Below are 18,944 nucleotides of genomic sequence, written 5' to 3'. Positions count from 1 at the left end.
GACAAAGTTTTAGTTTAAGGTTGTGAACAACCACCAAAAAGTTGCAGCTTTATTTTCCCAGTTAGATTCTAGGGGGTGAATGCCACATGAAAGGAGGAAAAACTTTGCCAATGATTTAAAAACAAAGTAAATGGCAAAATCCTGGAATTTAAGATCAACTGCCAAGTGACACCTGCAAGGTGAACACAAACATAATTCACATAAATTTTGATAGATGTTAACAGAATTGTAATATTCTGGTAAATCATTTGGTTTCTCACCCTGCAGATGTAGATGCAGTCCATATCCTTTTTTCTTTTAATAGGGTTGATGTGAGGGAATCCAGAAGCTTAGTGTTAGTCTGCTTTAACCATTCCAAAATCAGCATTAATGTGTCTTTGGGATCATTGACTTATTGGAGCCGTCAAATGTGCTTGCACCCTAATTGTTTTTGTACCGTTCTTGATGATTCAAATTAATCTATTTCCCCCTGAGGGTGACAAATTAAGCCAGGTGGTTGAAACTCAGATTTGGGTTTTCCCACAGTTGGCGTTAGGATCCTTTACACATGTATTCTAACATTTTCGACTAAATGACTACATTTAAAAGTCGGGTCTGTGGCAAGAACGCAAAACAATTTAAATGAGCTTTACCAGTTCTACAAAGAAAGGTGTTGTGGATATGTGATTGAAATGCAAGAAGCTAAAAAGTACATATATGTATATATTATTGTGCAACATGGCACAATAAATACATTTATTTATGTATTTATTCCTACAATCTATACATGTACATTTGAGCCTACGTTTGTAGTTTTTTTCCATGTATATAAACAAAATCTAACTTGTGCATTTAATTCTACTCATTAAAACTCAAAACTGTAGTTGTCTAACCATTTCATTGTAAAGAGAACATTTCAATCAGCATAAAATTGCTGACCTTTTACATTTGTAAAATGGTCTACAATTGTCGATGCTTATAATAAGTATGTAATATTGTCACTGACTCATATGAAGCTGACTTGTTAGAATCAAGACTGTAGTTGAGTTGAGCAACTTTACAGCTTAAGAGTTAAACAACCTAGCTTGGTTGAGTTAGGTCACAACATACCTGGATTCTTTCCTTTTGTTTCCACATGTATCACTGCACATTTCCTGTAATGCTGTAAAGTTTGGCTGTTTAACACTAATAGTAACCCTAATTATCAACTCCCTACAGAAAACAGGGACCTGTGTGCTGTGTCATCTGTTCTCTTTGTAGCTATACGCAATCCCTAGAGGATTAATAGGTGACCTCTTCCACAACAATGTCACTGAAACACAGCCTAATGAGACAGACTCAAACACAGAGAGAGATACACACACACACACACGCACACACACACATACACCCACACACACACATACCGATATAGAATACTCTGATACAGTCAAGACATTGGAAGTTATGAATACCATACCAGATATAATATATTCTCACTTACGTTACAAGAGGCGAAGCTCTGTGATGTAAACAATGTTAACACAAATGTCTTCTTAATTTTCCATATTCTTTCCTAACCCAACTCATAAACTGATCAAATGAGACGGTATATCAGAACTAACCATTTGTTTCAATTCAGCCTGATTCTAATATGATTTACAACGAGTTTTAACCTTCAGTCTGTTGAGCATGACTGTCTGCATGAGTTTTTGCAGGAGTTTAATAAATTGACATTCAACTCATGCAGATATGGAAAACAGCTGAGAGTAAGACAACATTGTTTGTCATTCATTTGAGGAAATGTTTAGGAAAGTAAGATGAATGAATCTACACAGACTGTAACTGCAGCTTGGCATAAAGAAAGTAGCTTACACTAACAGGCAGCAATTCTTTTCCTCTATGGAACCGTGATAGAGGGGCATGGAAGCAAAATGTTTAGTGTATTAAACATTTATTACTTATGCGACCCATATTCCACTATCGTTTTTTTTTTTTTTTTAGTTTTTCTTTTCAGAGTTTGTAAGACTCTGCAGCATGAGTTGCATTGAACACCCAACTGAAACATCTGTATAAAGGAGACAGAGCACCATGACCTCTGGCAGAAAAAAAGTAACAACCCATTTGCAGCGCAGAGCAAAGCTTAGTCTGTAGTCCTTGGATCATTGCCAACACCACAAAACCATGGAAACAAGTTAGTCACAGGACAGAGAAATTTAACAGGAAAAAAAGACACTGCTGGTGAAGCGATTCTTTTTTTATATAATATCACAAATGAAATATCTGTTTGGAATTTGTCACAAAAGCACCAGGGAGAGGCTGTAAATGTTGAACTAGAATGTAAGGATTACAACATGACAAAATGAAGTAGATAAAAAAAGATGTTACATTTCTGAATGAATGGAACAAAAGTTGCTTCTATTGTGATGTTTTCAGTTGATTGTCGCAGCTAGCTTAACGGTGAGATAATATCTGAGGTAATTTATTTTCATCTTGTTTCCCTGAAGATCCAAATTCTTATTTGGGGAGAAATTTGCATGGTCATTATTGTGAAGCTGCATCTAACATGAACACATTGCAATAAGCCATTAGCAGAGCATATTCTTCCAACATCACTGGCCAAAATTCAAACTCATCCTTTCACAATAAAGCAGCAGCTGCAGGCTGTAACTTTCATACCAGCATCCTGTCCCTCTTTAGATTAAAACTGCTCATAAGATTTGAGTCTCAGACCTGGAGTCCAAGTAAAATTCAAGTCTCAAACTCAAGTTTCCATCTCTGAAGGACAGACATGAAAGACCATATTAGACACACCATCAACAGCACTAGGATTTCTCAAAAACTCTTTTTATAGACTCACCTTTTCATCAAACCATTATCCTCCATCTCTGCAGAGGAACAGGGCTTTTGCAGTGGATCTGGTTTCCATTTGTTCAGTTATGTTCAGATTTAATATAGTATTTGGAAATTAAAATATTGTTTGTTTAACATCAGATATTTTTGAAGAAAGTCTTGATTAATGAAAATATCAAAACTTAACAACAAATCAGTTGCAGGAGTATTTAACCTTTCTTGAGGGTATAATTTTTTTCCAACACTGTAGTCTTATGAGATTGTTGATTTTGAGTAATAATCCACCACAGTTTTAAGCTGTTAATGAAGCTCCTCTGCCCTGGGAACCCAGCTCCACGATGTCCATGCCTGTTGTAGCCTTTTTTTTCTGTTGTTTTAGAGCACATATGGTGTTATCAAAAGGTCTCCTCTCTTTTATTTTTACTGCCTGAACTTAAGCGGATTTTCACCGCTTGCATTTTGCAACTGCTATAGAGAGTGTCCTTGTTTTTAAGTTCAAGTATTTTACCTCTCAAACCAAGGACAATCTTCCAGAAGGGCATCTCTGACACATTACTTGTTTAGAATAAATCAAATAAAAAAATTCTAAAATGACTTTAAAGCTATCTACTTGATGCAGTTGGGGCATGTGACAAATGCCTCGGGCGAAGTTCGCTTGCGTTTCTGAAACTTTAGAAAAGCAACCTCTATGAGCAAGTGGAAAATAATGAAGGATTGACCAATAAATGGGTGTATATGGAAGAAGTAGATCTCAGTTTTTATCCTATATATAGTATGGGACAAGATGCCAAGGAAAAGAAGAGATGATAATAAATGAAGCAATAAGGAAGATGACTAAACTAAAACAATCGGGGTGATAATTATTTAATAAATAGACCTTCTGAAAAGAAAGTTTACTTACCTTATATTACTGATAAGTGAATCAATTTCAGTAACTTAGTTCAAAGTGAAACATATATATAGATTTGGTTCAATTTAGTGCTTATTTTAGTTAATTTTGATTAGAGCTAATAAAGGTTATAGAAAAATAGCTTCTCATAGAATGAGAATTTCCAGTGTGATATGGAGGCAGTGGCTCTGTTAAGGTGGTAAGAAGATAGTAAGGAAGACTTGAACTTCACAGATTTGTTGTGACTGTCATTTTTTGTTTCTAGATCCAAAATCAGTAAGAATAAGCAGAGTCAAAAAAAAATATTTAAGGCAAAACAAAATCCAAAACCTGCCACAAGCAGAAAAGAAAGTGGAAAACCAGTAACTAAGAGAGAGAATCTAATGATTCTGCAATGACTGGAACTAGACTTAAAAAGCTGAGGAGTGTTACCAGTGGCAGAGGAAGTAGGTGAGTCCAGTTAACTGAACATCCTAACGGAGAAATAGGCTTAATAAAAACTATGTTCAATGCCAGCTCAAAGCATGTTATTTTCAAAAAGTACATTTATTACATCAAATGAGTCTTATCACAACGTGTTTTCTAATATATATGTTGTTACAAACAAACATGTTTTGTAAGAAAATCAAATCAAAAGTAAACCAAAACATGAACGTTTTACAAAACAAATATCCTGAAGAGTATTCTGAAAATGTATGAATGTGTTCTGGATTAAACAAAGTGGTTGGTAGGTCATTCATCCTTTTAATCATCATCTCAGCATTCTGGTCACCTCGACAACAAAGGGCATCAGCCGATAATAAGAATGAGATGTGACATCGCTATAATGGGAAAGATCAGTTGTCCCAGCTTATTAAGGTAACATTTATCTCGCAAGGGGACAAAATAAAAAGCAAATTAATGAATGAAAAAACAGGAGGAGAAAGTGAATTAAAATGTCTAACAGCAAACAGTGTAAATGATAAAAACAATCTGGAATGACCATTTATTTATCAATAAATGTATAAATATGATGACTGGATAATAAAATCATTGAATATAGATCACCTGTTGAGCAGTACTGTAGGTCAAATCTTGATGTGAGTGCAAAACAAGTAAATATGCTAAGTTAAAATGGAACAGGAGATTTGGTGGAGTTAAATTTAAACATGACAGAGAATTGACATGCACAAAATTGCACATGAACCATATTTTACCATGTCCTGGGAAACTCTTTCTGTCTGATATCTGAGTTTCCTTATTTCTAGACAAGACTGTGACATCTGATATCTGACACAATTGTCTGCAGTGTCAAAGTGACCCTAATAGCTAAAACACTAAAGACCTCTTCAGAATCGTTATTACAGAGATATCAACCACAGCACTGGTTGCCAGGAAACAGTCTAAGGAAAGATCCTCTGCAGTGATGTGTGCAGCTGTGCATCATGTCAGAAATACATTAAATCAATGTCAGTGGCTCATCCTTCTGAACCAGAAATAATTTTAAAAACATAACAAAACATTGGGATTCAATGAAGGTTATGTAACACCCATGGAAGGACTGTTATTTATATTTTAATAATATACTTAGATCTGTTTACTGAGCTTAGTTTATTATTACATTGGTTTACTTCTTTAATTGTCAACTGCAAGTTGTAAAAACAGTCGAAGGCTGGAGCGCTAATGCTATATTAGTTATTGTCTGATTTTCTTTACAGTGACTCTGGAGAGAACCTGTATGGCATCTTGAAGCCCAATCAGGCTCCTCTTTCTGACACCGTCAATCACTCCAAATACAGGAAATTGCCAGAAAATCTTGGGCAAAATAAAATGCAGCTCAGTCCTACACAGAGCATGTAACCCAATCTCCTGATGCTGCAGAGCAAACAATCAGGGGCGGCAACTTCCCATTGACGGTAAATTCATAAAAGCAGAAAACTTGTTTAAGGCACAACTCCCCCTTTAATGGTGCTCTGGGCAATTGCCCATGTGGCTCCTATAAAAAAAAGTAGTTATGCTTAACTTTCAAAAAAATGAAATGTGTATAATGGTAAAAGCTGTTCACAAACGTATTAGAAAAGACAACACAAAGCAGGCATGGTTTCTTGTAAGCAGATTGTCAACCTTTTTTAAAAAAATCAATTACAGAAGCAGCCCAGCATGTTGCAATTTTTTCTCACTTTTGTTAAGCAATAAAAAAAAATAATGTAGCTAGTTAATAATTTGTCTGACATCTAAAACAACAAGCAAAAATGTCTATGAAATGTGTACCAGTGTCTCATGGTGAGATTTCTTTGAGTAGAATCAGTATTTCTATTTAGAATTTTTATTTAAAACTCACTGAAACTAGTTTACTGTTTTTGGAAAGTGTAACATTTTCATAATACAAGCCATAAATACCTGCACTGAAGTAGCTGAACACTTAATAGTCAGTAATTTCCTGTAATTTTGCTGGTGGGAGAAGAGGAAGTCAGAAAGAGGTTCTTCACAAAGTAGGTCGACATCAATTGAATCACAGAAGTAGAAAAAATGGGTTTTATTTGTTCATCTAGAGGGAACACATGAATGCTGCAAATTATTCCACTAGGGATGGCTGTCCTGTTGAAGACTGCCTGTGACTTGTTTAATAATTTTGATATACCTCAACTGTAATCCTGCAGTGAGCGCTGATGAGCATCCCAGTTTAGATTTCCTGTCTCCTCGGAAAAAAGAAAGCAGGCAGAGATAATTCATTAGTGACTAGTTCCATGTGAGATTCAGAAGTATTATAGATGAGGTGTGGCATTTACTCAAGTCGATAAGATGCCAAGCGATGATGCTTTTGTTTCTTCTTCAGCTTAATATATTTTTATGAAAATATTGACTTTACAGCATATACTGTAGCTAGCAATGTACTTTATTTTAGTGAACACAACACAGTGCAATCGTAAAAAAAAAAGCAACTGGAAAATAAATGACAATTTATTTCTACACAATGTTACAAAAACAAGTATTTAAAAAGCAAATCTTATTTTTGGACATTAAGTCAATAATGTCAGGGTTGGTCATGAAAACTCAAAGTGAACAGATGGTAGTAGTATATAGACACTACTTTCACAGTGTTGGTTTTCACACAATGATGAACAGCTGACTTTATTCAGAATCTAATGCAGAATTTTCAGATTTTCTCTAAGACAGATGTTTATATTTCACATGATTCATGACATGTCACTAAGTCAAACAGAAGTAGTAAAGATTTGAAGTCAGAATCATCCAGTTAACAGAAGAAAAATAGCTACAAAGTGCATCAAAGGCTCAGATCCAGCACAACTGGAGCCTAAGAGAAGCTATGATATTAAAATAATCTATATTTTGCAATTAGGTGCATGGAGACCTTCAGTAGAAGATCAAGGTCTAACCAACATACACAAGTTTTTGCTTGAGTCCAAGTCACCATTCCCCCTTAATTTATGGTGATGAACTTTATTTCATGGCTCTGACTTAACCTGGCGAACAGTGGATTGTGCCTCACACCGCTCTTGCTCTGCATTAGCATGGGTGATATGACAGCCAGGGAAGTTACCTGAGCCAGTGAAGGATGAGGGTGTCATTATTGACTTCCAAAAAGTAGCCTCTGCACTATTAGTGGTAATGTTTCCAATCTGTATTCGCCAGCACATTATCACTCTCAGCTCATATTTCTCACAGTTATTCCCCAGGCGAAAGGAGATCAAATCCCGCCGTGGCAGTGATGGATTGCAAGGAAGATGCTTACATATTTCCTCACTAATAACAAAACAGATCTCAACAAAGATATGAATTATTAACTCATAACAGGATAAGTGTTATACTGGTGCCAATTTCTAGCATCATTTAAAATATTATCATTTTGTTTATTTTGTAATTTCAGTCCAGTGCTGTCACAAACTGCGCTTGGCTTCATGATAGTCAGCATATTCCTTTGGTTTCTGAGCTGTGCAAGCAAGCAGGATGAGGAAATTTGGGCATTTTGCAAGAAAACCAAACTGTGCTAATATTAGCTGAGCTTCATGCTGAAAGTACTACTTTCCTAAACAAATTAGGAATCAAATACTGCTGATTCAAACAAGGTTTTCAAGAAAAGTAAAGGTTTGCCAAGAAAGCTGCTGAGAAACACTTTGATGCAGGATTTTCTCTCTTCTCTTGTAAGTCTCTGACAGGACGAACAACTTCAACTAAATCTGGTGGAAGGGGAAAAATCCCACGAGAGACTTAAGAGCAGAATTTCACCAAAATTAAATAATGAAGCTGACGACAAGTTTAAATGTCAAGGCAAATCCCAGACTGCCCTTTATAGCTGCTGACTTTACCCTCAGCTGCTGCATTGTCTGGGCTTAGTGACCAATAAATTGAATAATGGTATTTGTAAATCTGCTCTTATCCTGTACTTTAAATGCAATGTCTCATTGATCAAAGGTAATAAAAGTCTACCACTTGTGTTAGTTGCCATTAGGCCCATTATAATGTTTGACAGGCTAATTACAGTGTTGCAGTGGCCAGTGACCGATGGCCATTGAAAAGGAGTTACATCTTAATGGGACCCATAGGAGAATCGAGCTATTTAGTGTTCTGCTGTGAGAATTTCTCACTTTAGTGTTTATCTGTCCTGACAAAAATTAACCACCAGAATCACAATTTAAAAACAAATTTGATTTATTTTAATATATATATTTCTTACAATTTGTACATAATATTGCAAACATCAAGCAAGAAGTTTGTTCTGCCCCTTGCAATGGCTCAGCTTTTATTCTCATAGTTTTACATATTGTGCACTTTTGTTATTTTGTTTCAGAGTTGAATACCTGTAGGAACTTCTCTGTCATGTTTAAGGTAAATAATTTCAGAGTTTCACTGGAACTTCATTCTTTTGTCTATTTTGTTTTGAAGATTAATTTTTAAAAAATTATTAATTAATAAATTATTCCCTTGTATTTATTTATGGTTATTCATTTTATAATCATATTTATTTATTTACTGATGTTCTTTCGTTCACTTATTATGATTTTAACAACGGTATGTACCCCGCTCCACCCCGCTGACCTCACTACTAATTTGTGGACAGAACCCCTTTATATATATATAATTTAAGTGTCTTGATTTAGATAGGGACATCATAAAATTATATCCTCTTTGGAAACAAATGGAAAAGCAAACTCCGAGTCATTTACATTTCATACTTTCAAGATTTTTAGGTTTTCTGGCTCTAAAATATGATAATGTATGAACCAGAAATATAGCTGCATCTGTGACATTGTCATAACATTGTTTACCAGTGACTGGTGTCTGGTGTGGATAAAACTAGAGGACAGCAGCTGAACAGCTGTACTTTAATAAACAGAGAACTCTATACCACCATGACCTCCCTTACTCTTTTGTGGTGAAAGAGTAACATCAAGAAAATGTGAGAAGAAAGCAAAGAGAAATGGATACAAAATGATTCAGGATTGCTTAGAAAGAAAGGAACAGATGACTAAAAGTTGGATATGAATGTTTCTTACAACTTCAATGTGTTTTGGTGCCGTCAGGCGTTCTCACTTTCCCCCATTCTCTGATGCACTCAGGACAAAAGGACAATAATCTGAGAATAGTGTGCACGGCGCCACAGGGAACTCGTCCTTGGTAGCTTTACACTTTGCACACACACAGATATTTACACAGTAAAAGGAATCAAAAACACTGCCGGCAGTGAGTCAGTTTAATTGAAGAAAGAGAGCAGGTTATTCATCAGCAGCACCATCTTTTATGCATTTTTTAGCACTTTATAATAGTAACTGTGGTGGGTTGCAGTGTACTTGCAAACATATCTGAGTGTCACTGTATGTAAAACAAATATAGAAAATATTTTTTCCACACTGAACTGCTTCAGTTGACAGAGTGGGTGGGAGATGTTTGCTTTTGCCAAAGGAGAAATACAAATCACATAACGTAAAAGACTTTTTAGCTTTTGTTGCAGCATCCATTCAGCTGTTTCAAAGTAAGTTGCTGTTTTCCTTCAGAGTTTAGTATAAAGTTATGGATTTTGTAAGCAGCTGGGAACATACAGTATATCTCCCCACATCCCTCTGAGCATAAACAAAAATATGGCTGAATGTGTCTTTTGTGAGATTTGAATCAAACTTCTGAAAACAAACCTAATATGCCAAAGCAAACAGTTCAAGATGAATAGAAGTTTTAAAAAATATATGTTTAACTGTAAACAATGCAGGCCATCAATTTGTTAATCAGTCCAATTTAATGGGTTTTTTTTAACCTCTCAATAAAATTTAGCGAAACCACTTGTATTCAGAATTGACTTTATTGCACTGAATAGCAGAGGTAGAACCAAATCTATCTTTTGCAAGACCCAGATATGTGTCTAAAGTATTTAGCCAGAATTAGCTAAATACTATATACTCTATATTAGCTAAATAAAATATAAAATATTTAGCTAATGTTGTTTGTTACAGAACATATCACCCAAAACAAAAAGAAATGTAGGTTGTGACATTATACCCTAAACTTCAACATTTAGAATGAACATGTTTAATCCCAATAATTAATTACTGAAAAAAAAATAGTTTATTGAAGAAATAATGCACACAACTGCACTGGATTGTAGACACATAAGCTGTCTGAACAAGTGTTTAAATAAGTAAATGCCAGAGCAACAGAATGCAGTGCAGGAGGATCTACGCGCTTTTCCTCCCTTGTGTGTTTTGCTGGTGGCAGGAAGCACAGTGTGTGATGAGAGCAGCACAGTTTAATGATGGCGCTATATAATTAAACAGTGCTGAATAATAAAAAAAGTGGAACAGTTTTTGAGAGTCAACTTTGTAGGTAATTATTACTATACAACACTTAACAAATAAATGTGGAATAAGACGAGGTGAGGGGACACATAATGAATCATGATTGACCTCGAGTGTTTAATTCAGAAGATTTTAGTTTTTTAATGATTTATATTATTGTTCAGCTTTCAGATTGAGCAGTGTGAAAAATACATTTCATGTAAAAACATGAAGTCAAATTTCTACTAAGCTAGATATTGCTGTACACAATCAAAAGATAAATCCTATAGGTATGACTATTTATTCCTTCATCAATTAAAAATTATTTGAAGTGAAAAACAAACATGAAAAATGTTGCTTTTTCCATCCGTCCATATAAATGTTTGCCATTGTAGGGGAGCTTCTGCGCATCTCTAATAGTCACTGTTTAAGACAACACATGGACACACACATGCCTTATTTATAGAGACCAATTAAGGAAGCCAGAATACCCAGACAGAATCCAGGACCTTCTTGCTGCATGGCAACAATGCTGCCAACTGCACCAACATGCAGCCCTTAATTGCAATTTATTAATGACGAATAATCTAATTAATTTGATTACTTCAACTCATCCCACTCTTGATTTTTTTCTGTAAACATAATAAAAATTAACAAGTCTTGCATTCAGCTGCCTGGTAATGTACAGCAACAGGTGGGGAATGGGCAGCACTGGTCAACCCAGTTTTCCTTCCTGCACTTTCTCTGGCATCTTTAAAGCGTATAGGAATTGTAAAATGTAGAACAATTCCTACAGTTTTACTATAAATTTTTCAAACTATAGTAAAACTGCTCAATGGCAATCCCATAGGATTTAAGATCAGAGGACGATGTGGGTGAAAATGTCAGCCCAACTACAACAGTGAAACGTTTGTTACAACTCATTCAGGATGCCCTTCTGTTTCTCTCCAGATTTCAACAAACAAAAGCACTGCAATAACTCTACTGACTTGAATAAAAGGATTTACTCCCAGTAACCAAAGACTATTTGATGTTTTCAGGCTTGAAGAATAAGATTTTGCAGGATGACACGTGTCACACTCACTTTCTTATCATTTTACTTTTAGAATCCGCTGTGAAGGCGAACAGTTTCCTCACTGTTTCAGATGAATTTGAATCAAGCAGGAGTTTTTCATACCAAAGAACTGGGAACGAAAGGTGTTTGGTTCTTTCATAAGAGGCAGAATTTACTGGATGATTTTTTCCAACAACCCTCCAGGATAACCTGCAGGCAAAAAAGCTATCTGAAAATGTATTCACTGTTTAGATTTTTCCTAACTTGGAGTGATTTGCCATCCAATACATAGCTGTAAAATGAACTGAGAAATTTTGACAACTCAGATTTAAAAGCTGTCTTGGCCTAAACACACATCACACAAATAAAATCCCTTACCTTCATATGCAAGGCGAAGGATTGTAGCAGCACGCTGTTGGTTTTCAGCTACCATGGGCAATACCAGAGGCACATCTGTGCCACTTTAATACAGAATTAGCAATGCAAAGCATTTCTGCCATGTTTAAGAAAAAAATGGGATGTTTACTGGAGGTTTCTGTTTGAGTTGGTCACTGCAGGGACAGGAATGTTCAGCACTGAGCTTTTGATGACTGTGGTGAAGCTGTGAGTGTTTTTCATCTTCAAGAAGACGTTAAGCTTTAGGAGCCTCAGCCATGATGCCTCAAAGGAGCCCCAGATTTTGTCAACAAAGTAGCAAGAATAACAGGCTTTCCTGTCAAATCCGTTCTTACCCTTCAGGTATCCCCTGGTTTATGGTTGGTACTTGACAGAAGAATGAGTAATAATAGCCCTAAAGAATATTTTAAAATTTTAGAAGAATTTGAGGAAGTTATAAATAAAGAATGTAAGTTCTGTGAAAGACATGAGACTCTGGTCTGACTTTCAAGGTCTCCACGTACAGTTCCTTATAAAAGTTTCATACTTCTGACATTGTCATGTCACGTCTACAAAATTCAATGTATTTTTCTTGACTTCATGTTACTTGTATTTTGTTCTGTATACCTGGTTTAACTACATAAAGGCTACTTTCCACTCTATCAGGATAAATCTATTCTCAACCAGGGAAATATTTTCCAACCTGTGAAGCTGAGCATTAAGCAAACAGGAGCTGCTCCTCAAAGCATGGAAGTTAGATCTGATAGCGCCGCTTCATTTTAAGCAAACTATGGTGATTAATGCAAAACCTTTTACACACATTAAATATTTTGGCCATTAGATTTGAGTAAATAGAGCTTTAAAATCGAATTTTGAAGCTTTGCATGCTGTTCTAACAAAATGTTCCGTTTTGTCAGAGATGTAGAAACATTTACATAGAAACATTGAACAAAACTTTATTTATGCGTCTGATTGACATTTAGAAACAGATAAGGCACACACTGCACAAGGTTCTGAGCTTAAAAAAATGTTTGAGCATCATTTCTACTGTTCTGCTAAAAAACAAAAATATGGAAAGTCCTTCCTGTTCACCATATTCAAATACAGGGTCATTCAAAAAAGAAAGAGATAGTACTTTTCATTTTAAATGCAGACAGAATATCCAGACAATCTACATATTGTGAATCTTCCTTTCACCTTTCAAAGCTGAATAAATAATAACTTGCCTCAATCCAGAGTTTTAAAAGAAAATCATCCATCTTGACATGTGACGTCTTCCACTGACATGCTCTTATCTCCACAACAAACACCGAGCACGCTGCCTGTTCTTTTAGATGTGCCTGGCAGGGAAATTACTAACAACGCAGTCAGTCAGAAAATCATCTCTGTGCCAAATAAGACACTTGTGGATGAAAGTAACCTCACAGACAGAAAAGAAACCTCCCCTTGATAGAATTACACACACTGACAAACACAAATTTTCTCCATTTGACACAGCCTGTCTGTGCCCATTCTTACATACACACATATGTTAAAGCATACAGTGGCTGAGCCAGAGAAACACAAGAGAGATTTTCCCAAATGAGCCGTAGTGAAAGATGAGTGCTGAATGTAATCCCTGCAGAAGGTAAATAGACCCGAGGAGGTTTTATAAAGCAGAGCTGCGAGTGTCACCTTCTGCCATGGCTTTGAAGACTGGCCAGAGAGGACAGAGCCAAATAGAACAGAGAGAAAGCATGTTCTCTTTTCAATGGTTCGGTTCGCTGGGCTGTTTTATCTGTCTATCAGCTGGGCTTGCACCATCTTTTCACTTTTTTTGTCTTGTCCCATTTTCCACATATCTTTGTCTGCATTGTTCCCTGTCAGCATGACGTTTTCTCTGTGAAGATAAGATAAATCTTTAATGATTCACGGTGGAAACTTTTGCTAGATGCAAAAGTCGTAAAATAAAGCTGAAGGGAAATATAAACATGAAAACAAGAGTGTAAGAAATGATGGTTCTGTGAAGCTATCTGAGCTCCTAAGTGCGAAGTCAAAATGTTTGTGTACTTTTAGAAACTTGTCATAAGCCAGGAAAAGTTTCTATCTCATCAAATATTGGTTTACAATGTCACACAGTTACAAACTAAGAAGGAATTATTCAGCTCCACAGAACATAATCTTCTCTAAGACCTAAAAAGTCTGTATGAAGAACATAACATTTGTAAAGTGCACAAGCCAAATCTATCAAAACATAAAGCATCTTGCTGGTTTTATTGCTTTTTTCCACTCCATTCTGTGAGGTTAAAGCAATAAAAATTTATGTATTAAAATCTCCATGTAAGTAAAGAAAATATACACAAAATCATTACATTTTGTTAATGTAATGGAGTGATAAGTTAACTTGGATAAATATTTATAATGAATACCATCAAATAATTGGTATAAGGTTTATATGTTAATGTATAGAGCCCGTTGTCAAGCACTTTACATGCAGCCACAATATCAAGCTTAACTTTTCTTGATGAAGTATGTCTAAATGATTTAGTGTCTAAATCATTTAGACATAAATGATTTAGACATATTCATAAAAACATACGATTGTTTTCATGAATCGTATGTTCTCCTTATAGTTTTATGGACTGGAAGATAAAACAGGTCACTGGCTAAAGTGTTAACATCTAAAATCATTTTTTATCAGTTTGTTGTTGCAGTTTGTTATCAAAATGCATCTTTTCTGTGTTATTCCTCTCTCTCTCCTGGCCTCTTTTCTTTTACCCCCAGTGCTACACTTTAACCCCATTTCCCTATGCTTCAAACACAGCCTCTTGGATCTTTTCCTCTGATCACCTCTTCCCCCTTCATCTCCCACGTTGTCAGCCTCCACCCCACACCGCCATCTCTCACTTTGTCAGCACTGAGATCAAAGCATCAAGACATTGGGTATTTAACCCATCAGTGGTCCTGCTGATCAGCACCTTTGAAAGTCCTGCTGGCTGACTGACAGCAGCTGATATTAATCCAGACACACACGCGTCCACACGGTTTTCAGGAAGAAGTGGAGCGATGACTGTAAAGTAAGTGATAGAACACACAAAGCGATATATGTTTTTATGGCTGAACAGCAATTTATCTTTGCCAAACAGATGTTCATATCCGGCATTTCTTTTCAGTTCATAACACTCCGAGACATTAAAAAGACATGCATACACAAGCAGAAACAGAGGGCAGGTCACTGGCCTTTAAAACTTAAAAAGTGCTGATGCATGCCATTGATTGATATCTTGCATCTGCTGGATGGAGAGAATGCATGCATAATCACAATCACAAAAGGCTCCAATCTTTAATCTAAGGCAGATCCATTTTTGTCAAAAGCCCTTCATCTATATTCATCAGTTCTTTAAATCTGAAAAGTTTGATTTCTTTTGCACTAGTAAGGTCAAATGCTGCTTGCTGTCATAAAACCCTTTTTAACAGACTGTTACACTCTGACCACTTTTCTGTATCTGTTTGTTGATGCTGCCCTTTAATTCAATCTTTCCACAGATTGAACAGGTCTGTGAGATGTTACAATGTTTTATAACCTAAACCTGCTTTATACTTCTACTCAGTGACTCCAGAAAGAAATCTATGGGTATGAGAGAAATGAGGATTAAATACAAATGTATGGCACAATTTTGAGGTTTTTGCTTTTCTTAAAATCTTAAATAATTTTCTCTTAATTTCACAACATACACATAAAATCTCATGAAATAAATTAATGTATGTCATTGCAGACAAACAGGGAAAAGGGCCAAGAGGTATGAATACTTTTGCAAGATGCAGTGTATCATAGTTTTACTAAGTATATCGTTTTTAAAGTAGAATCTATGCTTTGCAGGTAAAAATAGCTACATCATCACATTTCTCCTGCAGTAACATTAATGCAATTTCAGAGTAGTTTCATCATAAATTGAGTGCCTTTGTAACTCCTAAAAGACCTGCCAATGGGCCACAATTTAGCACATTTTAACTCTTTCAACAGAGGTTCTAAAGTAAGCTGATGTTTGATAGTGACAGGAGAACTGGCAAGAAAGACACTATCTTCCCAGGAGGGACAGAAGTAAAGTAAATGAGAACCCTTGAGGTCCAACTAATTGACCTCAGCTTTTGAAATGTAATGTTTAAAGATAGTTTTTGTTCTTGTAAGATTAAAACGCAAAAACAGAATGTCTTTGCTTCTTTTGAATGAATTAAAATTTAAATGCAAAGTGATGGATTCAAACTTTAAAAACTTGGACAAGCTTTCTTAAAGATCTAAGCACCAGTTATCAACTCAGACCTTTTCTGTCTTTTTAAGTCTTTCAAGTCAACCTCAACTCTGACGGATTTAATTTTTAAAAGCCTAAAACATGAAACTGTACTTGAAAAACTGCCTTTGTACTCTGAGGTTTGCAGGACGGGTGTTTGTGTGTAAATACTACAGTATTTTGCACAAGACCTCAAACATATTTCAAAGATTTCAACAGATAGACTACAATGCCTAGAAAATATCGACAAATCCATTTGGCTGTGATGATTGAGCTATTGATGACAGTAAGGAGGTGAACAACTTGGAAAATCTTTTAGCAGATCTCCTTGCTTACCTTTAACCGTTACTGTTAACTCAGTTTTCAGATACCCAAACACAGACATGATGCATATAATATTTCACAGTTGAGTTTAGTAAACTGCCAATAGGGATAGCATCGTTTTTAGATCCCTGAAAACAACAACACCAATACTCCCCCATGGGTTTTTTTCCTGGCAAGAAGAAATGTAACATCAAAATTTTAAAGTTTCTAAAATAAGGATGCTTGATTCCTTCAGGCATCCTAACAACTAAAACTATTTATCTCACTTTTAAAATATGTCCTTTGTGGAGAAAAGAATGGATGTCCAAACTCAAGTGGTCACTAAAACCATGATCAGCTTGACAGCTAGAAAAATAATCTTTGAGGGATCAGGCATTGCAAAAGGCACCAGAGATTTGATTAGGAGTGAGAAACACATGACAGAGAAACATACCGAAAGACACCGAATGAGGCATTGATAATTCTGTCTGTTTAAACTGCATTCATCAATGTTTATCCACTCATCATTTTCTTTTTTTATCCCCTGTTTTTACTCAACACTTATGACTCAAAGAAAAAATGGGAAAAATAGGCAGGACCTTATTAGCTGCATGCAAGAATTTGTTAGCATCAGGTTCATGAGTTGTCAGATCCTTTGTTAGCAGATGTGAGAACAGACTCAGCACATCACCAATTAGGCATTGTCAGCAGGGGGCTGGACACAACTTGTTGTTGCAGGAGAAATTAATTACAATGTCTAACCAAGCTTAACAATGACTCATAATTTTTATAATCACTGTTCATGTTGTCATGGTCCATTCAGAAGTCTTCTGTTGTAAATGACTTGTCAAGATTTGTATCCAAATTTTCTTTTTCCAGTAACTTGACAGCACTGATGCACCTTATGACGTTTTGATTGCAAAAGTAATTACTGTTTTTCACAATAATTCGTCAGTAAATTAGCCCCGACTACACGACCAAAACATGGGCTGATTTTAATCATTTCACAACATTAACCTTTTGGTTGTTAACAATTATGAATTGTTCAGGCTGAGTGACATTAAGAAGCAAAGCTTGCTGCTAAATTTTAATGCGTATCAAAGTCATGTTTGCTAATGTTTGGCCTGGAAAAATGAGATCACACATAAGACGAAAAACACATTTTTCTGCGTAACTTTGATTATACACTTTGTTTTCTAAACCAGAAATATTTTAAAGCGAAAAAAGCCCAACATATTCATGAAATATATAAGACAGACTGTGGAGTGTCAGCATGTGTATCACACGTAATAAAACATGTATATTTAGAAAGTTTCATTCACTGTGTATGGCTGAGATACTCCATAAAATATTTTTAAATGTCCCACGGTCGTGTACAATTTTTCATCTACATATAATTGCCTCAGTAATGAAAATATAAAAAACTTAATATTATAATTTGTAAAAATTATGGTGGATTGAAAACCGTTCTTAAATTTTCAGATTCAATAATGACAATTAACTTAAATACAATTAAAATACATGACCATCATTCAACGTTAAGAAAACAGAAAGATAGCTGCTTAGTGTGGTTTATTATTACATTTATATATTTTTTTTACTTGTGCTCTTTTTTTTAATTTAACTTTTAGTTATTTTCCTCAAGAAATCCCTAAAGTACTATTTCTTTGCTTAAAATGATCCTGCACACAGAAAGTGGGGCTTCTGAAACGACAGAAAAAGATATTTGAGTTTCTTCACAGTAAAAGCACTCTATGTACCAGAAAGTCAGTTGTGTAACAATTACCTTCAAGTCCATGAACATCTTCGAGATAATGGCCTTTTTGTCACAGAAACAGAGGTCTGCTTGTGTGGGATGACAGCTGTGCTTAGATACACAAAACACACAAAAAAGCTCTTCATCTCCACATACAGTTTATGTGGGGACAGGGATAGAAAAAAATATCCAAAAATAATGACAAAAAATGGCACTGGACGGAGAAAAGAAACTAAAAAGAGAGCGGGGAAAGAATGCGTGCTAAGTACACGATGAAGAAGAATTAGGAGTGGATGTATCTGGAGGATAAAAAGACATCCTAGGGGAACTGAAAAAAAGTTGAAAAGGGAATGAGAAGCAGCATGCAGCAGGAGAAACTGAACTTAAGATGAAAGAAAAAAATAGAAAAAAGATAGAACAGCGACAAAAAGACTGTCAAAATGATGATGTGAAGAAAGGACAATTAACACGTCCAGTGGATTCAGTGTCATCCCTAGGGAGACAGCAAGAACAGAAGAATAGAGAGAACTGGGATGCCAGAAAGAAATAAGAGTAAAAAGGGGCTGAAGATAACGTTACTACACCAATCGGTTGAATGTTGTCCTTAAGGGTCCTGCAGTGAAAGTACTCATTGATTAAGTCAGAAATCCAAACATGAAGCAGGGAACGTTGAAAGGACAAAAACAACAGAACAACAGATGGAGGGAAAAACAGCAAAGTTTCA

Source organism: Xiphophorus maculatus, chromosome 11 (assembly GCF_002775205.1).
Source record: "Xiphophorus maculatus strain JP 163 A chromosome 11, X_maculatus-5.0-male, whole genome shotgun sequence".
In the NCBI taxonomy this organism is placed as follows: domain Eukaryota; kingdom Metazoa; phylum Chordata; class Actinopteri; order Cyprinodontiformes; family Poeciliidae; genus Xiphophorus; species Xiphophorus maculatus.
The sequence above is the reverse complement of the archived record's forward strand: the minus strand, read 5'-3'. Positions refer to the sequence as shown.